At 38.6% G+C, this 26301-nt stretch overlaps 1 protein-coding gene across 1 annotated transcript in view; it reads right to left on the bottom strand.

The window, feature by feature from the left end:
- The window catches only part of FLRT2 (fibronectin leucine rich transmembrane protein 2), a 96020-nt gene extending 94714 nt beyond the window's left edge, over positions 1–1306 (bottom strand). The window contains exon 1 of the mRNA XM_068541936.1: positions 942–1306. The gene's annotated coding sequence lies outside the window, so the exon portion shown is untranslated. The remainder of the gene's footprint in view (positions 1–941) is intronic.
- Between the last annotated feature and the right edge of the window lie 24995 nt (positions 1307–26301).

Genomic DNA, 26301 nt, shown 5'->3' on the forward strand with positions numbered 1-26301 from the left:
CTAGCAGCCTTGATCTTGGGCCTGATTACAAATGAGAAGCGACCGAGACAGCACTGAAAGCGCGAGGACGAGCCCGGGACTGGTCTGCGTGGCGGAGGGATCTTTCCAGGCGGCTCCCACCGCTCCCTGGGACTCCGTGGCAGCTGGCAAGGCTCCACTCCCGCGCTCCTTGCTGTCGCCTCGCCCCTAAACCCAGCGTTGGGAGGCGTTATCCACCCCCTCCCCGCGCCCCACGCACGCGGAGCCGGGAACGCAATCCCAGTTCAGCCTGGTGGGCTCCTCCCGCCTTCACCGTCACCACAGGCGCGCCTACAAGACACGCAGGCCGGAGCTCAGTGCCAGGCTACTGAAGACCAGTAGGGCTGGAGAAAGACTTTGTTTGGGGAAAAGTAACCCCTTCCCCAACTCGAAGAAAAACGAACCAGCACCCTCCGCATCTTCTTAGCCACTAACGGATCCCCGATTGCGGGCAGGGGGCGGGCTGGCGGTTTTAGACGCAACCGCTGGATAATAACGCTGGTGACATTAACAGCAGATGGAGTGGGCGCAGGGGTGGGGGACTAGGGGATTGTTACTCTTGGAAGTTAGCATTCATTCAGGGGAAATGAGAGGTTGGATTCAGGCAAGCTTAGTGGATCTAGAAATCCCAATTTAGGATCGTTGCTCCAGCTGGCTAGCTAATTTGCGTTTTGACCCAGAGCTCAGTTAGGAAACTACTTAGCGGAGGTAGATTCGACCTGCAATTAGACTTCCCTTCCCTAAAATCAGGGGCGAGTTAAGCAGTCTGTTCTTTCTATGGATGAAAGATAAAGCCTAAAACATCCCACCCCAATGACCACCCCCAGCTGATTTCTAATACCCCTTAAGAAACCTCGTGGTGCTCGCTTAGCGGCAGCCAGGTCGGTTACTGGAAACTCCACCTGGCGCCTCAGCCCCTTTACCTGGAGGCCGCGGCTTCTCTCAGTGGGCTCATCCGAATCCGACAGGGTCGGGGAGGTGGAAAGGCAAGAAGCTGGCTCGGCAGCAGCGGGGCTCCCGGGGCATGGTATTATTTTAGGGGTCGCCGCCAAGGTCCCTCCTGCCCATCGTTGAGAACTGCCAACCTGCTCCCCGGGCTGGGTGGACACGGCGGCGGGCGCGGAGCTGCAGCCTCGCAGCTCCCTGACGCACGGGACCGAGGGTCAGAGACGCCCCCAGGGCGGGAGTCGCGCAGCGCCTGGCTCGCAGACTGCGGCCACTGGTATCATCTCCGAGCCCCCGTTCCTCTTCGGTGACAGTGGAAGATGCCAAACTCGCAAGTGACGGCCACAGGTTTCGAACGTACAACTAACTACAAGGTACCCAGCCTGAGACTGTAGGCTGTTTTTCCCCTCCCCCGCCTCTCCCTCCTACCAGGGAGGGAACTAACTTAACCCTGTGTGCGCCCTGCACTCCCCGGAGAAGCTGTAATCGACCAGGAAACCGCAGGCGGCGGTTCCCGGGGAGAGAGCTTTGTTCACGTGCGATTCCAGTGGGTGTGTTGCTCTCTGGGGACACTCGCGTAGCAAGACACCAGTGGCAGGTTTCCAGCGCCAGACTTCGGCATGGGAAGGAGCCCTAGCGTTTCATCCGGACCAGACCCAGCCCTCGGAATCTATTTTTTGCCTACAGTTACCAGATTTATTAGAGTTGCCAGCGAAGTTGGGTTTTATTCCTTTATTCCCCGCCCCCACCCTCCGGACCCCCGGATTACTTCCTTTCCTAGACGATGCTTTTGAAGTTGTGGGACTCTCTGCTCCTTCTAACTCTAGCTTTTAACTGTTTTGCGTGTGCGAGACGAATTGTTGAAGGCACCCACCCACTCACGCCAAACTTAAATGAAACCGCAAGGAAAGTTGCCTCCCAGTCGCCCACCACCCAGTGTCTGCAGAAGCCAAATATAATAATCTTATATTCAGACAAGAGTAAGAGACCAGAAGATGGGGGGGGGGGCGGGGAGGTGAGGGATTTTTGACATGTGAATGGGGAAATAGGTGAGGGCTGGGGGGAGGGGGAGAGAGAGAAATCCTCAGAATGGAAAAACCGGGAAACACAAACAAGAATGACGATGCAGAAAATATATCTGAGTCCCAACTTTGAAAGCAGCAGGTTAACTTTAAGAGCCTGGATTTTAATAAACATTATTTCCCCAGTTCCTGAGAGAGAGAGAAAGAGCGAGAGAGAGAGAGAGAAAGAGCGAGAGAGAGAGAGAGAGAAAATATGAATATGAGCCTCCTCCGCCTTGGCCACCCAGATGCTTTGCATTTTGTAAACATCTTCGACTACTTGCTCTGGACTCCCAAGAAGTTAACTGGAGTTGGAGGCGAGTCATCTCATGGACGCAGAATGGAAGCTTAGACAAGAGAAAACTGACAGCAGAACGCCTCTGCTGTCACCGTCATATCCCAAAGCGCCAGAACGTCGCCCAGAGCGCAAACTCAGACGTCTTCAACCGATTCCTTCTTTCTCCATCTGCGTTTCGAACTAAAGAAAGACCGAGCCTTTAAAAATCATTCAGAGAGTAACACTTGAATCTTGCAGAACCTGAGTTATTTTAAATAAGGAAAATGTTTAAATAGAGAAAATCCACCGAATAGATGTTCTAATTTCTCTCTGCTACATAGTAGCCATTTCAAATGTCTCTCTGAGCCAGGCCAGCCCGCCGAGTCAATGGGGACGCTGTTTCCAGCCAGCCGGGTGCAGAATTCCGTTGTAAATCCTTCTAGTTTGCCAAGGTGGCAGCAAAGCATAGGGATAGCTCCTCAAGCCGCAGAATCAACACGGGTGACCACATTTTAGAACAAATATTCATCTACCTGCTTTTTAAACATCCAACTTCGCGTGTGTAAGTGTACATAAGTATCTACACGAGGTTCTTCCTTTGAAACCTTGATGTGAGATAACGGTATTACTATTTCATCTTTAAGAATACATTCTTGTTTAAAGGCAAACGGAACCCTGTTGAGGTTGTGCTTTCTGTTTTATGCTTCGGGAAAATGAATAAGACTGAGAAAGGGAGAGGGGGTGGTGCAGATCTACAGAATTTGTATGTTAGATTATTGCTGTTTCTGAAGTATAAGAAGAGAATGTCATATGAGGATACTCCCTATTAAAGACGATTGGTGCAGTTATTTAATCAGGACAAGGAAAATGATGTATGGAAAATATCACACCAAATGTATGAACAGAATCACTGTTACAAATTTCTTAGGCATATGACCCATGAGTCAGCTCTAGGAATGCATGATGGCGGGGCCAGAGGAAGCAAAAGAATGTGGTTCAGGGTCTCCAGGGTATAATAATTTTGCAGACTCACAAAACTGTGATAATTAGGTTACTTTATTTTTATAGGGAAACTATCACTAATGTAGAAGGGTAGAGAAGGAGAGAAACAAAAAGCAAATCTGTGAGCTTCAAAAACCAGAAAGTCAGCTTAGTTATGCTTAGGACTTCAATCTTCAGTGGAGTTTTCAATTGAACTTTGACTGTCATCTCAAATCCTTTAGCCCCCCTCTCCATGTTTCTTGTACCCTTCCCCATTTGCACATGAACATTGACTTGGTGAAAGTAAAAATAACATAGGATTTGGATTCACAAGATCATGGTTTAAGCCCAAGGAACTAAAAATTTTGATCCCGAGTAAGTCAGCTTCAAGCCACTGTTTACTCGTATATGAAATGGACATAAAAATACTCGTTCTACCAGCCTTATATACCGTCAGGTCGTGAGTCAGTGTGTGTGAAAGCGCTTTAGAAATTTTAGTTGTTGTTATTGCTAGCAGTATTATCATTACATCACACAGTCCCAGCCTTCAAAACATAGGAAAATGACATCAGTCTAAACATAGTTTCCCCTAACATCATCTTACATTACCTTGGCACGTTTATCAAAAGGAAGAAACCAACACTGTTATATTGCTACTAACTACACTCCAGACTTCATTCCTATTTCATCAGTTTTTCCACTAATGTCCTTTTTCTGTTTCAGGATCTCATCTAGGGTACCACATTGCCCTTAGCCATCGTATCTCCTGTGCTCTGTGACAGTTTCTGAGTCTTTCACTGTTTTTCATGACCCTGAGAGTTTTGAATGAGTAATGGTCAGGTATTTTGTCTCTCGGTTTGGGTTTGTTTGATGTTTTCTCATGACTAGACCCCAGATTAGACTCTTAATTATGGGTTTGGGAAAGAATGCCATGGAGGTGGAATGTCATTCTCATCACATCATATCAGGTGGTACAAGATATCAGCATGACATCACTTATGAAAAAGTCATCACTCCTTAAGGTATTGTGTGCAAGGTTTCTCCACGGTAGAAGTATTTGCCCATTTCCATACTCTATTGTTTGGAAATGAGTTACTAGTTCCTGCCCACACTCATGAATTTAGAATTTTTAAAGGAGCAAGATAAGTATTTAGGGCAGCTCATAAACACCCGAAATATCAAATTCATCCAGGAATAATCTCCCAGGAAATTCCTCCTGTATTATATGTCCTTAGAAAAGTGTTCAACGGTCTCCTCTTGGGTATGTATTTTTAACCCATCTTTACTCCATGCTCTACAGTCCCCAAACCTAGTCATTCTCCAAATCCTGTTCTTTTCTAACGTCCCTTTCCTTTCCAATCCAAACCAATGCCACATGTGGTTGGTTCAGAATTCCAGCTTCCCTATGGAAAGATGACATTCATGACTTCTTACTCCTCTCTTTTTTTCATGGTTTTCTGATAGTATGGTGTTCATTTCATTCTCCCTCAAAGCCACAGTAGCTATCTTCATATTTGTCTCTGGACTAGATCTAAGTGTCTCAAAGAATTGAGTTGGTCTTACTTTTCTGTTTTCCTGGTAAATACTCCAAATACATGTGTTGACTTCATGAGTTAGCTCCTCCAGCAGGTAGAGAGAAATGCATTCTTTCTCCTATGATGAGAACCATCATAAGGAAATCCATGATTAACATACTGGGGAGAAGTGGCTTTTCATTTTTCTCATGAGTATAAAATACTCCTAATGTGTGACACCCTTTTTGTGAGTGCAGCTTGGTTCATGTGATTCGGTGACACTGAAATGAACACCCTTCTGATTTTGAAACACCATTCTACAGTATGTGGTTCATCCATTCATCCAACAGACATTTGTAGAAAACACAAAACAAGTAGCAGGCATATGCTGAATAGACTCAGTTCCAATCCTGTCAAAACGCTCAGTCTAGTGGAGACACATAGACAAATAATTATATACTCATTAGGTAAATATAACAATTTAGGTGTATGCAAAATACTTCAGTACCCTGAATCAGATTCTCTCTAGAGGGACGACCTCATCCAAGGGATGAGGAGGCTCTTTTGACAAGGTATTGATTTTAGAGGGGACTTTGCAGCTTTATTTTATATCCAGCCTTGTGCATGCGGCAACCCCAGGTACCAGCTAGAGTCCCCCGTCTCCTGGGAAGCTCTTTGGGCCCAGAAATGGGAAATCAGTGTGGAAGTAATTTCTTGAATATCCGTTTCTCCAAGCCTTGGTTTCTTTGACTTTCCATGTAAGTTACAAGATGATTATGCATGAACAAAAACAGAAGGTACATACTGACAGGAAACAAAAGCATGTTAAACCATGGAGATTTCCCCTTACATAAACCTGCCATTTGTTAAGCAGTTGCTCTCTGTTCCAAAAGGAAGCTGGTAAAAAACCTGAAGCAAACACTCTCCAACAGCACTGGGAAAGAATAAGTGAGGGACACACCTTTTTAACAAGGGTATAGGAGTGATGTAAAGATCTAAGCCTTTTTAAGAAGAGATGAAAGATCTACCCAGGGATTTATTCAAACCTGGTCAAAACCACTGAAGAAAATGTTACTGAGCCTTCCATATCTGACTGTAGTACTGATGAAGACAGAGGTGCTATTTTAATCTGAGGAAACAAAGTCAATTGAATGAGTTTATGAGATTCTGAATTGGAATATATATTTGTATACATTTACATTTATATGTATATATATGTATATAACTTCTCAATGCACTATATATATATATATATACGCACACATATTTGTATACTTCCCACTGTCTATTAATATATTAGAAAAATAAAATTGCATTCTTTAAAAGGTCAGAGACAGTTTTCTAGACTGACTCTCTTTATGAGAACAAATATACTGTCAGTTAAGTTGTGTGTAGTTTCAACAGCCGTGAACTTGGATTTGGAAGATGGTATTATACTTTAAGCTGCTGCCACGTTATTAGGGAAATCACTTAACTGCATGAAAACTCAGTTTCTCTTCTATCAAATAAGTATAACCAAAACTATCTTCCAGAGTAGATATATAAAGAATAAATGAGGTGAGTTATTTCAAAGCTCCACAGAAAGAATAAATTCTCATTATTTATATAATTATAGTGTTTTCCAGGACATAGTTTAATTTAATGTGAGATATATTTTGCTCTGTATAACATTAAGCCATGGGTTTTACTTGTGTTGTAGGTTTTGCTTTTCTGGTAACCTTATCTCAGAGCTTCAACATACAGAGCTGCTAAGTTTCTGCAAAGTGTCTCTGAACAATATTTTCTGGTACCACTGTTTGCTACTAAGCTTTGAACTACTCAAAAAATGAACAATCTCAGCCTAGGGAGTTCTTAGCTTATCTTCTCACTGTATCATTAAAAAATTCCTATAAAATTCTGTTGACCAATTTTCTTCCAAAGTTCCTCCACTTAGCTAATAGAGGTGAACTAAAGTTTTTCAAGTGATTCTTTTATTTGTTTAGTTTTTATGTTTGTTTTTTTGTTTTGTTTTGTTTATTCATCTTATGGCTGGGTTATTTCAGTGCTTGAGTTTTCTGGATTTAGTCATCTCATTTGCTTACTCAGTTGGAACAACTTGGATTTCATGTTTCCCCTTTTCCACTTGAAACATTTTTGAAAGGTAAAATTAACAATTTTTCCTCACAGATTAAGCTAAAAAAAATCATATGTCATGAAATTAGCATTTGGTTTTCACTCTTTACCAATAGTACAGGGGCAGAAGTTAAATTGTGCTTCCTAAAAACTGAAGAGCCACTGTGGCTCACCAGTCTGTTTTGTAGATTAACAATGGCAATGGGGCTCGTTTCTCTAAAGAAGTCATTAAGACCTTGAGTTTGAAACGTCTTCCCATTCCTTGGCATTTTGAAGAGATGTCTAGTGAATCCCAAACACAATGTCAAACCACAGAAAGAGGTAAATTGTTCTGTTCTTGGATTATGTATTAATTTTTATTTTTAAGGATTCTGCTATATTTTCATGTTTATATAGTGGGGGTTCCTCTCCTTTTCACTTTAATGCTTTATAAATGGTATAGTGTTAGATTACTAAGTGCAGCAGATACAAGAATATGGATTATAGATCAGCGTTGGTAGAAAGTCAAGCAGTCAACATAAAGAATACCTTCATTTCTTGAACCTTTATCCCTCACAGTATTTCTAAATTAATGATTTTATCTGAGAGCTGCTGCCTTCACACACACGTCCCGGGTCACAGAACCAGTGAAGCAGCTAGTACTGCATGCCAGGTCTTGAGAAGACTGTACAGAGTTTAGCCCACAGCCCTGCTGTACATTTTATTCTCTCATCAGCAGGGAATTTTTTTCTTGTCACTTTGGATAAAACCAAAGTTTACTTAATTTTTTTCCTAAATGCCTATGAATTAAAAGCAATTTTTTAAAAAAATTAAAGATTCCTTTAAAGACACAGTGTATTCCTCACATGTCTGTCTGAAGCAGACAGGCTTAAAAATTGCAGAAGTAAGCTTATAAAAGCTAAAGGAGCATCAAGATCATTAGGGAAATGCAAATCAAAACCACAATGAGAGACCTCTTCACTCCCACTAAAATGGCAAAGAAAAGCAAACCCCCCCTCAAAGCCCCACAATTACCAGCATTGGTGAGAAAGTAGATAATTTGGAAGCTTCATGCATTGTTGATGGGAATGTAAAATAGAACAACCACTTTGGAGAACAGTTTGGTGTGAAGTTTTCTTAAAAAGCTAAACATAAATTTACCATATGACCCAGAAATTCTACTCTTAGTTATATCTACCCAAGAGAAATATAAACATATATTCACAAAACACTTTCACGTGAGTGACCTTAGCAGCATTATTTGTAATAACTCCAAATTGGAAACAACCTAAATGTCCATCAACTGGTGAATGGATAGGGAAATTGTGGCATATTCATGCAATGGAACATGATTTGGCAATAAAAAGGAACAAAGTAGGGATACCTGCTAAGGCTTGGATGAACCTCAAAAACATTTTGCTCAGTGAAATAAGTCAGACTCAAGATACCTCCTATTCTATGATTTAATTTATAGAAATTAAAGAAAAGGAAACGTTTATGAAGACAGAGAGCAGATTAGTGGCTGCCAGGATGACAAGGAACTGGAGGAGGGAAGAAGAAATGAGGGACTTCCCTGGTGGTCCAGTGGTTAAGACTCTGTACTGCCACTGCAGGGGGCATTGTTTCAATCCCTGGTTGGGGAACTAAGACCCCCACATGCCACACAGCGTGGCCAATAAATAAATTCAATTAAATTAAGGTTTTTTTAAAAAAGAAGAAGAAATGGGGATTGACAGTGAATGTACATGAGAGATCATAACGCAGTGATGAAAATGTTCTAAAACTGATTCATGGTGAAAGGATGCATAACTTGGTAAATTTACTAAAAATAATCATTGAATCATACACTTGAAAAGAGTGAATTATGTGGTATGCAAATATGTCTCAATAAAATTATTTTTTAAAAGCTAAGAGGGTTGATGTCAACATCAATGAATATTTAATCTTATAAATATTCTTGTTAGATCCTCGTACATCACCAATAAATAGGACTTGAATTATCTCAAGAGTGATAAATAAAGAACATGAGAGTATTAGAAATAGTAAACAAATATACAAGTTTCAACAGGTCTTTCTCCCTACTTCTTCAAAACAGCAAGTCATTTGCAATCTGAGTAAATCCACCCAATGTGATCCATAAAATTCAGAAGTAAAATAAACAAAATACAGAGTGATATATCCTTTCCACTCCCTCCTCTGAAAAAAAAAGGAACATTTTAAAAATATCTGTGGGACTTCCCTGGTGGCACAGTGGTTAAGAATCCGCCTGCCTATGCGGGACACATGGGTTCCATCCCTGGTTCAGGAAGATCCCACATTCCATGGAGCAACTAAGCCCGTGCGCCACAACTACTGAGCTTGCGCTCTAGAGGCCGCGAGCCACAACTACTGAGCCCGTGTGCTGCAACTACTGAAGCCTGCATGCCTAGAGCCCGTGCTCCACAACAAGAGAAGCCACGACAATGAGAAGCCTGCACACCGCAACAGAGTAGCCCCTGCTCGCCACAACTAGAGAAAGCCCGTACACAGCAACGAAGACCCAACGCAGCCAAAAATAAATAAATAAACTAAAAAAAAAAATGTCTATGAATCACTAAGGGAAAACAAATTTTCGACTTTTGTGTTAAGTTCTCTGCTTACCTGACTCCTCTGTCAAAAGGTTCTTCTGAAAAAAAAAAAAAAAAAAAAAAAAGGTTCTTCTGGTTTTACAACCCATAGTACATTTGTTTACTATGGCTCAAGGAAACAGGATGCTTTATTAATAAAAATCTATCTTTCATAGTAGAATTACCAATTATTATAACATATCCCTTTAACAGTTTACTTCCTTCAGATATTCATCAATCAGGAACCTTCTTTCTCTCTGTCCAGTTATGGCAATATAAATAACATTTTGTGAGGATGTCAATTTTTTCTTTTTTCTGGCAAAACAAGAAAGCATAAGACAGATGGGTTAAGAAGAAAGTCGGACACAGTATCAGTTGCCAAAGGAAAAAAAAAACATAAAGACAGCATCTTGTCCATCAAGTAGCTCAGATCAAGAGTCTTTCTTTTCTCAAATGATAACAGCTCCAGACCTGTGAGCAACCAGAGAATAAATAAGCAAAACCACTGAAGGTGTTTCTCCATGGTTTCCACTGAAATGTCTGGAATAGATAAACATGTCATTTTACTAGGAGGATTACCTGAAAAAAAAATCAGCTGTAGCACACAAAGAAAAAAAGAAGAAAATTGAATAGGGGCACGGCACGTCTATTACACTGGGATAAACTGTCATCATGCTTTTCTGGGTACTGTTGATGAACATGTTCAGGAAGAATAATCTATCCTCAATAATATAAAAGGATCTAAAGGACAGATTTGTGATCTTCACATGAGGAGCTTCAGGACAACTGACATAGTTGCTCTCACTTGAAAATGGGCCCTGATTGGTATTCTGCATTCATTTTTCTCAAACAGGAGTTTGCCCACTAGATGTGGTGAAATCGAGTTTGTGTGCTCTCTAATGGCCTTTTTACAGCCAGGAAGACCTTGTTTTTCAGGCCTTGGGTAACTGTTGATAGAGTGAAGGAGGTTACAACTGTGACTAGATTTGCAGGACCTGTAGGTCATCCATCACCTATTCACAACAGTATCCCAGATGGAAGAGAGATGAGGATGAGCACATTTAATGAGGTGTGAGCTCTGAACGGACAGAAAAACACAAGTCTGAAGGCTTTGAGATCAACTTCTTGAATTGATGCAATGAAAAATATTTGAAAGATTTTATCATAGATATAAACCACATTTATTTTTCATTTTTCACATCATGTACTCTCAGGCTTTAGAAAAAGACTAGGTTTTGAAGGTATTGAGAAAATTTCTTAATTGGCTAAGTTCTTTGCCAATGCATCATAGGAGGTGTTTAAGTATAAGAGCAGGTTGCAGTCTATTTGGAATAGAATCAGGCTGAGTTCTGGTATCAAATATGTTCCCAACTAGCTGAGTATTTAGGAAAGCCACTCAGTTTTCATAGGCCCCAGATGTCTCATCTCAGAGGTGATAATAATTTCTGGCAAACTTGCTTTACATCATTTTGTAAGCATAGAATAAAATGATAAATGTAAGAGTATCTAAGAGAAAAGCATTTCCCTAAGCAAAGGTGTCATTCTTATTAAAAATGAGAATGTTTCCTCTTTACCCCCTTAGTTTGCTTGAGGATGAAAGCCAGGGTAAATCCTCTAGGAAATGGTCAGTTTCTGGTTTACGTTTCTTATGTTATAAAGGGGATAAAGGGCTGATCTTTAGAAGTGACAAGTACAAAGTCCTGTGCTTGGCCTAGAGTTTGGAGAGCCTCATTAATCACGCTCCATTGTGTTATAGGTTCTGTAAACATTGCAAAAGTATAAAGCACAGCCCGTCATTAGTGACATCTTTCCAACCTAACTCCAGGAAGCCTTTGAGATTTCCTCAAATGACTGGATTTCGTTTCAGTCATTAGTTAACCCCGCCTAGTGGGTGACTGTGAATCCCACCAGGCAGGAGTAAGGGGATATGTATTCAAACAGTACAAACATGGCTTGTCCTAGTCACATCGCCATTAAGAACAGTAGGAGGGTTTCCTTTCTCAGGATAAGTCAAATCATTTATATGAATCCCATAATATTCCACATTATTTTTGCCTTTGGAAAGTCATGCCATAAAGTTATAGTTAGAAAAAGAATGCTGACAATCCTTCTTATGGATATTTTGGGTGAGATTAAAAGGCAAGTGTTATTTCTTACAGATTTATAGAGTCTATTGGCAAAGTCTTTTCTCAAATGAATGAGCTACTATGAAACAATATAGAAAGTCAGGCCACCTTTGGGAATCAGAGAACACTGGGTATGTACTAGGACTCATCTGCTCAAAGTTCCTTGTTATATTTTGGTTACACTTAGCTTCCAAAGTCTCTAAAATCCTCTTGTTTGTTTTTTACAATATTTTATTATTTATTTATACATTAATATTTTATTAATAATTTCCTTCATGGAAATGTTTTAAAGCACATCTATCAGTTGGAATGTAGTTCTTTTTAGCTACAGATCCCAACAGAATTAATGCAAACAAGGCCATTTAAAAAGCTCTGTGTGTGAAATTGGTACAGAAACATGTCAATGCACACTTTAATACTATTAAATTTACAACTTCGTTGAAGAGGGGTATGTTAAGTCCCAGTTTCCAAGTTGTTTTGGGAGGTCCAGATACAGTAAATTGAGTAAAAACATTCACTTCTTGGCTTCTTTTCTTGCTTTTGACCCCCTCCATTCTTTTACACCCCAGGAAAAGCCAGGCTATGGTGGTTAGACATTGGTCTAATAAGGTAAATGTTGGAGTTTATATAATAAGCAAGCTATCATCTCTCTTTATAGATAACACGGAAAACTTTATATGAGCCTCACAGTAGGATGACATTTTTCACAAGAAAAGAGCTCTTTGCTTGATCTAAGATAATCCATAACCACAGCTCAAGACAGAAGACATTCCAACAATAGGTCACAATTAATATAATGTTAATGAAAAATGAATCATGAGTATAAAAAAACAAACAAACAAAACAACTAATACTAAACTTTCATTGGGTTATTTGTATGGAAATATGTTAATATAAATGTTTCAGACATTACATGAAATTTCTAAAAATCTTATATGTTCTGGTATAATGTTATAAGTCAAAATTCTAGTTATTACTTTAAAATGTATATCTCAGAAATAAAAAAAAAAAAAGAATCATGTATTTCCTATACCCATAACAGTGGTTTTCTTCAAATTCGTCAGTGATCCTACTATCTCTCATTCTCTATCTTCTAAATGTTTTTTCCTTTCATACTAATACTCTGCATTATTTCCAAATAGTGAGACTCAAACTAAATAATTACTAAGAATAATAAGAATTAATCAAAATGTATATTGAAAAATTGCAGTGGGTAAGTTAGAATCATTAATAACAAGATAAATGGATGTGATAATGTTAACATGCTTAGAATAATGAACTGAGCATTGTGAATTACAGCTATGGCATTTTCTTCTGGTCCTTGCAGATTATAATCCAGTAAATACGTCTAGTTGTTCCATCATAATTTCTCATAGCTATAGCATCCTACCTATGCAAATTTAGCTAATTTCCAAAGACAAAAAAATTTATATTCTTTCCACCATTCTTGGGCCTTGTCTACATCTCTCTAAATTTGGTTGTTCTGTTTGTACTTTTACAAACTTCATATGAAGCATGTGCATGGTATCCTTGTTTTATTGCTTACGTTATTAAATACTTCTGAAACCCTACTGTGTACCAGGCACTGTATTTGATGCTGGAAAAGTTGGCAGCAAGAAGTAAATTATTGCAGAGGATTCAGACAAGTAAGTGAAATTATAGTGCAATTGCGATGAGTGCTAGATTGGGGAAACAAAGTTCTGTGGAAGAGCATAGGAGAGACACCTAACTCAGTCTTTTGGAGTCAAGTGTCCTTTCTGGTAGGATATGAAATATGACAGAAATGTAAAGTTGTTCACTTTGCTTGGAATATCTATTGTCTAGGAGAGGAAAAAGAGAAGAGCCAGAATTAGTAGCAGGGCTTGCAACTCATGTTTAAAAAGTTGAGCTTTATACTGAAGGAAGCAGGGAGTCGTTGAAGGTTTTTAAATGTCATAAGATCCAATTTGTGTTTTTGCTACTCAACTCTGCTGTAGACAATATGCAAACAAATGAACGTGTGTGTTTCTATAAAGCTTTATTTACAAAACAAGGCAGCTGGCAGGAATTGACCCACAGGCCACAGTCTGCAAGATTAGAGAGCCGCTGCTGAGGTAAAATTGCAAGGGTTTCGTCACTGGCTAGAAATAAGGGAGAGGGAGATGCCAAGTTTTTGGCTCAGTCAATGTGTGAGAGAAAACTACCAATGGATGACCCTAAAACTCATTAAAAGCAAATGTAATTATATATCACGTAGAATATTGTAAAAGAAAGCAAAGACACAGTAAGAGAAGCGATTACAGTTTGGAGGGTATCTTTAAATGGCCATAAAATCATGAGTTAGATTAAGCACTGTAGAATCAGAGTGTAAGCTAGTAATTCTATCTTTTTAAAAAATTGTGATACAAGTTTATACCTGTAAAATGAATAATCATTTTTTAAACATAGGAGTTAGGAAGACAGTATTTGAATGCTAGTGAGTTCTAAGAAAAAAAGGTGCTAGATACAGGCAAAGTATTATGACGCAGTAACGTAATATTTTGAAAAGCTTAACAAAGAGTCACACATAAGCTGCAGAGAGGGGAATAAATATGGAAACAGTTAAAGAAAGGACGTGGCTCGCAGGAAGGGAGCCAATCTGAAAATTCGAAGAAACGTGGCGAGGAGTCCAAGGAGAAATCCAGAGTCAGCTGAAATAAGTGTTTGGGGAACAGATGGTGCAATATCTCATTCTTAAGAGATAAGACGAGGGAAGAATCTGCCTTTTCTCCTTAAAAAGTTATTTCGTATTCCATTTATTTCCTCTTGGGAGCGGTTTCATCTGTAATTTATCTTTCTTCAAGATTGGAATTTTACCAATATCCCATATAATGTCACTGCTGTCACTTTAAAGACCTAGGATTCTCACGCCATTTTTATTTTCTTACCCTCTCCATCTCCATTTTTGCCTGCATCCTTCGTGTTCTTCAGATGAACATGAAGTCAGTGAGTTTGCACCATAATATGACGTTAAAATATTTTGGCAACTCCTAATTGCCGGCTTCTGCAAGACATTTGGGAAATAGTATATATTATGGGTAACGGAAATCCTTTCACCCCTCCTTTTTGGCATGCTTCTCTTGGGCAATCACAGACCATCAATGGGAGAAGATGTAGCTTTTAAATTCTTGGCAAATATAACTTGGTACTTCAACCTTTCATTGGTTCCAGCATCCCAAATCCAGATATCCTGCCTGTACCCCTCCTCCTTGCCAGTTCACCAATCCCCATTCTCTGGAAACTTGGTGTCAGTGTCCTCAGCGTCTGGAAACTTTTGGCGTGGAAACCACCACCAAGCAATGAAACATTTCCTTTTCATGTACACTGAGTCACGTCAATGTGCTTTAGATCTTGAGAAGCCCTCCCAGAACTGTCTAAACGCCACAATTTTAAAGGAGGGCATTGATACAACTGTCAAAAACCAGTGACAGCAGGGTTGATGCCATCCCAAGTTCTTAATTCCAACATGACAAGCCCTGAGTATGTCCAGATGTCTGCGGATAAAGTTTCATTTAACTTGCCCAGAAAAAGAACTTGGAGGATTACAACTGAAGGCTGTTTATTTAGAGCCTATATGTATGTATATGTATATATAGACATATACATGTGTATAGGTATATGTGTGTGTGTGTATATATATATATATAGTTTACATCTCCAGAGGGAAAAATCCATTGTCCAAAAAATAAAGAAAAATGCATGGATTCTCTGTGTTCCAAAAAGCAGATCCTAATGCTTACTTTTTAAAAAATTTTCATCAACGTCAAAAGATCTTCCCAGTTGTACTGTCATGTGGAAACAAGTACACAGGTCTCACAACACATCCTTGCTTCTCTTTAATGATATGATTCATTTTAATAAAATAGAGAATAGTTTGTTTTTTTTTTAAAGGAAGGAAAGTGCCAGCTTTTTACCAAGTATATTGCTAGAACGAGGCTGATTCTATCCAGTTTTAACTCCAAGTTCCCCTGAAGATTGTTCATTGCATTCAAAGTGTAAAGAATATTTCCATTCTATCACATCTAAAATATAGCTATAAAGAATATCATATATGTTGAGTTGAAAATTTCTGAAGATTCATATATAACATTGTTTTATTGTCTTAAGTTATCCTAAAATATCCATTGCTCTGACTAAGTAATGAGAGTTAATGTGGCTTAATCCTAATTTAATTTTCTCACAGCTAAGTGTCTGCAGAGAGCAGGCAAATTACCATATTTCTTTATTAGGCTCATTAAAGCCACTGAAAGGCGATATTTACAATTAGTTGTAAAAACTTATTACCTTTGGCTGAAACAAATCCACGATAGGTGATCAAGATTGTAACTCTTCAAAAGTTCGTAGCCACAGTGCATGGAATACATTTTAGACAATTCAAAATGCAAAATCAATGCTTAAAAAGTTTTTTTTTAAAGTTATGTCTCAGGAAGATACTACCCAAGTCATTGGACAATGTTCAGAAATTCACTCCTTAAAATATGCTTATTAATCGATATTACAGTAGTTGAAATTTTTAATGTAGCAAAAATCACCCCAACCATGTCAACTTTGCTAATTATATCAATCTATAAATGGAAAGCACTCCTAGCAATCTCTAGCCCCATCGCTCAAAAGCCATCAGAAAGCATAGTCTGCATGCGTCCCAGACTTTGCATCTACTTGAACATAGATCTTGTGCCCTTAGAGATATCTACAACGTCTCCAAAAAGAAGAGCAGAGTTTTTCAGTCTCGTTCGTGTTCGAGTCTCTCAGATGTAACATACCTATTGCTATTGCACGTGATCTAGATTCTCATAAAGCAATAACTTTACCTCAGCAAATAATAGCTGAGAATTTACTATGCATGTGCCAGACATCTACGATTGGTGCTGGAGATGCAAAGCTGAATAGGAAGCTCTCCTAGCTGTGATGCTTCAGACTTTGGTTGAAACTGGAAGAGAGAACATTAAGTTGCTTCAGTTGACAAGAATCGTATGTTAAATATCAGATAAAACCCATCAATGAATGTCCAACTCCAAATTATCAGTTGGCTTTTGTTCTAGATCTAATCTTTTTTAAAACAGGTATCTCCTAATTTCATTAGCTATCTAAAGCTTGTCAAAGTGACACATTATTCTCGTAGCACTTTTCTGTTGATCCCAAAACAAAATATGCTTTTAAAATACGTTGTTCCTGTGCTTTGTACTTCACTGTGAGTTTATAAGACAAACCATTAAGTTAACAATTGAAGCTACAAAGAAATCATTCCCTAGTAATTTAGTAAGTCTGAAAACCTCTAAGGTTCAACAAGGGTAATTGTCAGGGAGAGAGGAGCCAATGGTGCCTACCAGAGATATAGCTATCTCTTCGGTTTTCCTACTTTCAATTACTGCTGCCAATTTACTCCCTAACTCCCACTGGGTCCCTCAGCTGTGAACTCTAACCTTTTACCATAATGTCCCCATGTAAACCAAAAGTCCCTCCTTTTGATGGTCTATTGGTAAAACTGAATTACTCTGGAAGTTCTCAAATCTTTACTGAATATTAATAGAGAGCACATAGGAACTAAATGTAGAGAATAAAAGAAAAAGAGAAGTATTTCCCTTGATAAGAGAGAAGTATTTGTGTCTACTGTAGCTAGCTTCCTTTAGCATCTGCTGGCCTTCTCTTATTCTAGGTTAATTAGCTCTAGAAACTATCCTGGGTAGTGATCTCAATGGAGAGGAAGGTCAAGAGGGAGAATAGAGTGGGTGGAGTTTCTAGGCATTCCTTAGACAGTTTTGATTTTACCTATTCTGTTTATTTACATTTCTAGGTGAGGTTTCTTTTGAAGAAGATTTTCACAAGCTAAAAATTTTTTTAAACCATCACACAAATCACATTGAGTCAGCTACTTTCCGATTCATGTGTGACAAACATGACACAAGGACCGCTTATTATGTCGCTTCCTTCCATGGAAGTTATCACTAAATTCATGTCATCCTCATTGATTCCTGAGGAGCCTCAGAATCTTTCTCAACCTAGCATTTCAGACAGCTACAATAGTTGGTCGGTGTTGGCACATTAGTTTAAACCAAAGCACCATCACCCCTGATCTAGCCCTTTCTTAGAGTTCTTTACTTCCTAGCTCCAGGCCTTTCTTGATTTGTGTAAGAACGTCTTGATTCCTAAGAGTTAAGGTATCATTCTCTGCTCAGTGTCTTAAGCTGGAAGTCTAAAACTTAGTTCTATTATTGAAATATAGATAATATTTAGATGAATCTATTGTCATTAATTTTTTTTTTCTGAATAGTACCTTACATTTCTTATGAAGTGTTCTTTGGAATATGATACCTGTTGCATGTGCCATGAAAAATATTCCTTAGGCAAATATACTTGGAAAATGCTACATACAATAGCCCTTGTGAAGAGCAATGTTGTGTAATCACTAAGATTCTAAGTGCTATAGTAGAGAACCCTGTCTGATGTAGTTTAAACAAGCATTTCCCAAACTTATCTGGCCATGGACAACTTTTATCCAATGACACTTTTTAACAAGTCCGGGAACACGTTTTTGCAAACGCTCCAATTACTTGGTCAACTTCTTCACTAAAACTTCCACCTTCAAGCTATCTTATTTTCTGCCACTGAAATTATCTTTCTAAAATTATGTGTTTAATCATATCATCCCTGATTTCAAAAACCCTAAATGGTTTCACTTTAGCTATAAAATAAATCCAAGCTCTTGACTACTGTGTTCAAAGCCTGAGGCTTCCTTTGCAATTTATCTTTATCAGTTTTAGTGGCAAGACAGAGAGTATTTCTTTGCACGTAGAAGGCACCTTTTTTTTTTTTTTTAATCTTTTTTTTTTTTAAACAATCTTTTTTTTTTTTTTTTTAATTATTTATTTATTTATTTATGGCTGTGTTGGGTCTTCGTTTCTGTGCGAAGGCTTTCTCTAGTTGCGGCAAGTGGGGGCCACTCTTCATCGCGGTGTGCGGGCCTCTCACTATCGTGGCCTCTCTTGTTGCGGAGCACAGGCTCCAGATGCGCAGGCTCAGTAGTTGTGACTCACGGGCCTAGTTGCTCCGCGGCATGTGGGATCTTCCCAGACCAGGGCTCAAACCCGTGTCCCCTGCATTAGCAGGCAGATTCTCAACCACTGAGCCACCAGGGAAGCCCAGAAGGCACCTTTTGAATGAATCTGCCTCTCCTCAATCCCCAGTCTTTCTGATTGTCATTCAGCAATCCCTGATATTCTCATTCATGTTTATGTCTCTCTGCTTTGGATTAATTCATTCCCTCAGCCCGGAGTAGCCTTTTTCTTTATCTCTGTCATCCCAAATTCTTATTTAAAGTATAGCTCAGAGATCACTATTGGTGGGAAATACCTCTTTTACCTTCTCCATATCCTAAAGAAAATTCCCTCAGATATGTTCCCACTGTACTCAGAATATCCTTTTCCACCTGTTTTGCTCCTTGTACATAGACAGAAACTTCTATAAAGTGTTAGTCCAGAGTTTCTCAGCCTTGGTGCTATTGACATTTTGGACTGGATGACTCTTTGTCATGTGCATTGTATGATGTTTATCACCATCTTGGCCTCTACCCACAAGATGCCAATAGTACCCATACCCTCCCCGCAGCCGTGGCCATCAAAAATGTCTCCTGGGGGGCAAAATTACCTGAGGTTAGGAACCACTGTTCTAGATCAAACTTTTGCATTTACTAGTCTTTGTCTCGTGCCCACCAAATAGCCACTGAATTCAACTTAATTGAATTGTTCTTATTTGTCCCTTGAGGGTTTGATTGTAGTTGACAAGGGGGGAAAAAAAAAAAGGAAAAATGTTAAAAAAACAAAAAAAGAAGGAAATAAGATGTTCTAAACATGCTGTCATTTGGGAAATCTTGTGAGCATCATTATTTTCTAGTTTTAGATTTATCAGTCAAACCTGAGTGGATGCAGAATGGATTCACCCCATTCAAAGGTTACCCAGACCTTTCTCATATCTAGGATTTTGTTATGCAAAAGTTGTCTTTTGTTTTCTGTTCTCTCAAGTGGTCAGATTTGGTGAAGCGAATATACAATTGAGCCATTAAGAGTCATTAACTACATTGATTTATCTTTTTCTTTCTGTTTCTCTTTCATTAATGATACATAGTGATTTGTCTCCAGGGATTTTTTTTTTTTATCCTTTAGGAAAAAAAATCTCATATTTTATTTCTTACGGAGTTGTTTTGTGACATGAAGACTCATCAAAGTAATAATTACATTTGGTTGTCTGCATTGAACTGTCTGTCATGTGTAAGCATTTGAGCCTGGCACGCGTGTGTCTTTCTGCATTTGTACTACATTTTTTCAAGTTACTTACCATCTGAGATGATTCGTTAGTCAGTATAAGCTACTTTTGGCATTCTCTGCCTTTAATTTTCCTGGCCACATAACAAGGTTGTTTATAATTTTCTAGCTGTCCCCAAGCAAAATAATGATGATGTTATTTGTATTTTTATTTGTAAAAATTGCTAAAAAAAAATTGCTAAAAGACATCACTTGTCATTAAACTTGATGTTTATCTGTATACTCCATCTGCACTGGCAATTTCTGTATTTATTCACAAATACCCAACTCCTACTTTAGATGAAGGGGATGAATTTAAGAGGTTCAAATGCATCCAAATGTTTGGATCTTTATCTGAACCTTATCTGAATAATATGGGCTTCCTGAATCTTGAATCTCAAATATTGTGCTAGAAATTAGAGAGCAGCCTCTCTCACTAGACGTCCTGCTTTTAAGAAAACTAGCTAATTCAGGGGAAACTGGCACATGCAAGGAACTTCTGTATGTGGGCTGCTGGTATTTAGTTAAAATGACAACAGACACCTTGTCGCTTGGCTTTGTTTAACATGACATATTTTGGCCCCAGAAAGAATCTTAATTTAAGATCCATTTGAGATTCCGCAATCCACAAATGGGGAAACCCTGGTCAAGAGGCATTAAGTAGTTTGCACTTTAAAAAAAAAAAAGATGAAAATCAAGTGTGAAAGAAAAAGGCTTAAAAATATTTTCTACTCCTCCAACTTAACTCTCCAGACTCAGGCTGACATTTGACAATCTGTGAGATTTGATAATAAGACACTTACCATTTCATTTGATTTTGCCCCAGCAGATATACAGATGTAACCTAAACACAAAATAATGGCAAAAAAATTGGCAAAGATGTCTGTTTATAGCTTCCAATATATAGTATCGCGTAGCATGCTTCCTTGACATTTTGATGTTCACTTCCCTAGTTGCGTCTCCCAATTCATGACCTCAAATGATGCCATAAGGAATATCTATATAGCTGAACCTCTACAGACCTCTGGGAAGGAATAGGGGGGACTGCAGGTCGAAGGGTATGTGCTCAGTTTATTTCATTAAGTATTCACAGACTGCTTTCCAGATTGGCTGTTCTGGTTTCTGCACCTGACAGTGTGTCTCTACACCCCTTACCAACACTTACTAAGTTTTGCAATTTGAATGACTATAAAGTAACATGATTATTCATTATAATATGAATTTATCTGATGACTTCCTAATGAGTTTGGTTCTCTCTTTTCAGAATTAGTATTTGAACTTCTTCTTTTGTGAATTGCCTATTTTAATATTTTTTACCTTTAAAACATTTGTATTTCTGTCTTTCATTAAAAGGGGGAGTTCTTTGTATATTAAAGATAGTAATGGTGTGTTTATTTTAGATATTTCACATACCTTTCTCCAGTCTCTTTATACGTCTGTTAACCTTGTTTACATTGTCTCTTACTAGAAAAATTCTTAAGACGTTTTCCTCATCTTTACGAAGTTGAGAAATATTTCCAAAGATATTCATGAACATTTTCTTCTGATAACTTAATGGTACTACCTCAATTGTTTTTTATAATCTTTCTGGAGTATGATCTTGAGTTTTGCATAAGGTAAAGAACTATATCTAGTTTTTCTCTATAGAAGGTGACTATTTTCCCAACACCATGTATTAAACAATTTACCTTGTCCCCTTTGCTTTGAAGCACCATCTTTATCACACATTTCTTTGCATGACATAAATTTCTTTGTATAAATAAGTCTATTTATAAGCTATACATTCTGTTTCATTTACATTTTTGTTCCTGCACAACACTGTTTGTCTTATTATAACCAAGTAACATATCTTAATATGTGGTGAAGTAATTCAACCTAATCCAGCCTTGGTTCTCTTTTTTCAAAACTGACGTAGTTACATATAGACCATTATTATTATATATTAACATTAAAAGGCATTTTATCAATTTTCTAAAAGCAGTAGCTGAAATTTTTTATCGTTTCCCTTGAATTTGTAGAACAATTTGGGAAGAATTAACATCATTATCATGATATATTGCATCCTCTATATAAATAGTTTATCATTTTTTATTCAAAATTTCTCCTATGATTCTGTAAATGTCTTCTTTGTTTAGATGGTAGCTAAAAGTTATGGTGTTATCATAAAGAGCATTTATCTTCTAATTGGTTATTTCTAGTAAAGCCTAGTTCTTGATGGGTGAGCAGGACTTGGAATGGTAGAGATGGGCAAAGAGCATTCTAGTCAGAGGACAAATCTTAGTGAAAACCCACAGCCTCCAAAGATTAGAAGATATATTGGGAATAGGAAGAATTTCATTTGTCTAGAGTCAAAGTTCTCTGGAAAGAGCTATTGGAGAATATGGATAAAGCAAGAGGTAGAAAGACATCGATGGCCCGTTCGCCAGTTTAGTTTTCAGAGGTCGTATAGCATGCTAGTTGAAAGCAGGGGCTCTCAAGTCAAACTGCCCATATCCTGACTCTGTCACTTATTAGTTGGGGGATGTTGAGTCTCTCTGTGCTTTAGTTTCCTCATTGGTAAATGGGGATTATGATGGTGCTGACCTCATTAGAGTTAAGTGAAAATTAAATCAGTTAAGACATGCAGCATCTGGTGTGGAATAAGCATTCAATAAATGTTAACTTTTATGGTTATTGTGGATGTTATTATTTTAAAATGAGAAATCATTAAAGATTTTGATGTGATTTGCCCAATGTCAGGCAACAGGTGAGCCACATGGTGGAGAGTAGAGACTTAGGTTTCCTGATTTCAAGCATAGGAACGGGCTTTTAACATGTTGTGGGAACAAATAAATGTATTAAAAACAACTTTGTAGGGCTTCCCTGGTGGCGCAGTGGTTGAGAACCTGCCTGCCAATGCAGGGCACACGGGTTCGGGCCCTGGTCTGGGAAGATCCCACGTGCCGCGGAGCAACTGGGCCCGTGAGCCACAATTACTGAGCCTGCGCGTCTGGAGCCTGTGCTCCGCAACGGGAGGGGCCACGACAGTGAGAGGCCCGCGCACCGCGATGAAGAGTGGCCCCCGCTTGCCGCGACTAGAGAAGGCCCTCGCGCGGAAACGAAGACCCAACACAGCCAAAAATAAATAAATAAATAAACAAAGTAAACAATGCGTTTAAAAAAAAACTTTGTAAAAACTGGCCATTTATTACAATGTTTTAAAGGGCCCACTAATATCAAAAGTATGAAGGCTATAGTGCTCTTAATGAATGAACTGGTATAATAATAAACCCAAAAGCTGTCTGCATACATTTGAAAACACAAATGCTGTTTGTGTACCCAAGCATGGAGTGTACTAAAATACCATAAAAACAATGTAAAACTTCTTTGTTCTGACAAGTAAAGATGATGCAGGTATGTTTTTAAAAGTCTATTTGAATATGCCACCATGTATTATATTATGAAGAAAAATAAATTTTTAATCAAATATTTACTTTAAACCATAGAAAAGATTTCAATGGCAACTTAAGCAGTTTGATGGCCTCTTAGAAACTGAGAATGGAGCAATAAAAATGGATTCAAAGTGAGGTTTATTCATGCTTAACAACATTACCACATCGTTAAAATTAAACTAATATTGGAGACCTTTACAGAAGGTGGCATATCAAGAAAAACTGGCTAGCACTGACTAGCTATGGAACAGGTTCTGTAATTTTAATTTAAAAAATGTTATTTAGGGCTTCCCTGGTGGCGCAGTGGTTGAGAATCTGCCTGCTAATGCAGGGGACACAGGTTCGAGCCCTGGTCTGGGAAGATCCCACATGCCGTGGAGCAACTGGGCCCGTGAGCCACAACTGCTGAGCCTGCGCGTCTGGAGCCTGTGCCCTGCAACGGGAGGGGCCGTGATAGTGAGAGGCCCGCGCACCGCGATGAAGAGTGGCCCCCGCTTGCCGCAACTAGAGAAAGCCCTCGCACAGAAACGAAGACCCAACACAGCTAAAAATAAATAAATAAATAAATAAATAGAGTAGCTATTAAAAAAAAAAATGTTATTTATTTATTTTTTTTAGCTTTTCTAATGAGTACTGAAAACATAGGCATGATTAGCTTATATTTTACCATAACACCCCATAGTCACTTACATATGAATTATCTCATGTAATTCATCAAGGGATCGATAATGAGGGAATCTCTTTTGCTTTTTAAGTCAGCATCACAATTTGTCCCTTTCCAGCCCCCGCCCCCCACTTTACTTCTTGCGTATTTCTGTAGATTACAGGCCTCTTTGAGGACAGGAAATAGGCCTTACAAACATTAGCTCCCTGAGAAGGCACTGCACAGGATACTTATGTGGTAAATCCTCAGTAAGAAAAAGCAGTGGCTTGGGCCAAAGAGGGTTGTGATGATTTGTGTTCAGTGAGAAATGACTAATGTTTTTGATTGAAGAGGCTTTAATTTAGTTCAAGATGCAGACAGTACAGGAATCACAGAAAGTATGTGGGTCAGTGTAGGGAGTAGTTAGTGGCAATTGCTTTGCAGGTTTATCAGATTAGGCTTTGAGGTGCTACATCATCTCACTAGGTCTAACATTTCCCCAGAAACCACTGAGTGTAAATTCCACCAATGCCTCTTCCTTTGCTTTCAGACCACTCAAATCCCAACTAACCTACCCCCACCCTCCCTTATGCACACACAATATTAATCCTTTTTTTTTTTTTTGGTTGTTCCTCCTGAAACATTGATAAATTGTTGAAAGCCTGAATGGCTTGCCTTGAACAGAAGAGCACAAATTCATACACAAAAGCTGCTCCCCCTGAATTCCCTCTGGGCCTAATTCTAGGACCTCTATTCTCTGGGTAATAACTCTAATCTAGTTAATAGCTAGGATAGAAATAGAAAGAAAAAAAATTCAGATAAAACAACCACCTCCCTAAAACCTATCTTTTAATGGATTTGCAGTCTGAAGTCCAAGGACAACTTTTTTATTCCATTCTTTTTCATATTCTACTTCCTTCGTTACTCTCAGCAGGAAATGTAAACCGTGTGTACACAAAAAAATACATATAATTTGGCCTTTACTTTAAACTTGTTTCTCTTGGTCTAAAACTTATTTAAATTTTAACTCAAGGTAACAACAAATGTTTAGAATTTTCCAAGCAGCACACCATGCTGTTTCAAAGATGTATAGAATAAATAATATTTCAAAAATTTCAACGAGCAAATTTATACCCAAGGCTTGGGCATTTTAATTGCTAGAGTTCTAAAAATGATTCATTTCCAAACTCAAACTGACCAAAAAAAAAAAAGAAAAGAAAAGGAAAAATTGAAGAAACGACTATAGTCCATTGATAAATGCCTTTGTTGTAAACAGAGAAAATAGACCCTTAGTCTGCCTTGGCTCTAGTATTTAGCAGTTGGCGCCTAATTAATTCGTTATCAGGGGTGGAATCCCACAGAGAAGCAATTCCCTTTTCTCCTGATTATGGATTGCATTCTGATGGTAAAATTGTTGGTTGTGCCCCTCCTTAGTGACAGATTTTGTGTGATTAATGTCTCTAGTATTATTTTTCCTTTGTCCCCTTCACACAAAAGATGCCACAAAATCAGCACTACCAGTCAAAATGTAGCTTTCATGCACTCTCCCCAAATCACCCTCCATCTTCTCTTGTTATGGTTGATCTTTAGCTTAGTGTATTTGACAATTAAGAACAAAAAGGAAAGACCAGAAAGGTGCTATATTTACTACTGCCAGTTCAATTTAAATTATGGCTGCATAATTCTGAGCTTCACTAGGTTTTTACACAGAGAAGATCACTTGCAGAGTTCATTAAATGTATTATACTTGTTTCAACAAAATGCCATTCAACAAAACACTGTTTTCTCTAATTGACCTAAACGTCTAGGCGTTTAACTGTGGTTCTGTACATTGTTGTTTGTCAACACCCTCAAGCAAATACACCTGATTAACAAACATTTGCTCAAAACAAAACAAATAAAAAACCCCAGCCATTTGCTCAAATGCATGAGTAAGATACATTTTTTATATAGTTAATATAAATATAACCTCATTGTGCACTTAGCTGATAAATTTGTTAGACTGGCTTAGTTGCATGCAAGGTAAAGAGACCTATTCAAGTCACCTTAAAGACAGTAGCTTACAGACAGACTGGTATGTTTAGGAAGCCCCTTGTTTTACTATCACAGCTTCTGTGCTCTTTGGCCCTTGTTTCATTTCCCTGTAAACTAACTTCCTCTGCTTTTGTACACTGTTCTCTGCGCCCTCCTATCTTTGCTATCCACGTGGACCGTCATTATCATCTCTGGGTTATTCTCTGCCTTAACTCCATCAGGCTGCTCAACCTCTAAGCTTCTCAAAACCAGCTGCTGA

This window comes from Eschrichtius robustus, chromosome 1, assembly GCF_028021215.1.
Source record: "Eschrichtius robustus isolate mEscRob2 chromosome 1, mEscRob2.pri, whole genome shotgun sequence".
Classification (NCBI taxonomy): domain Eukaryota; kingdom Metazoa; phylum Chordata; class Mammalia; order Artiodactyla; family Eschrichtiidae; genus Eschrichtius; species Eschrichtius robustus.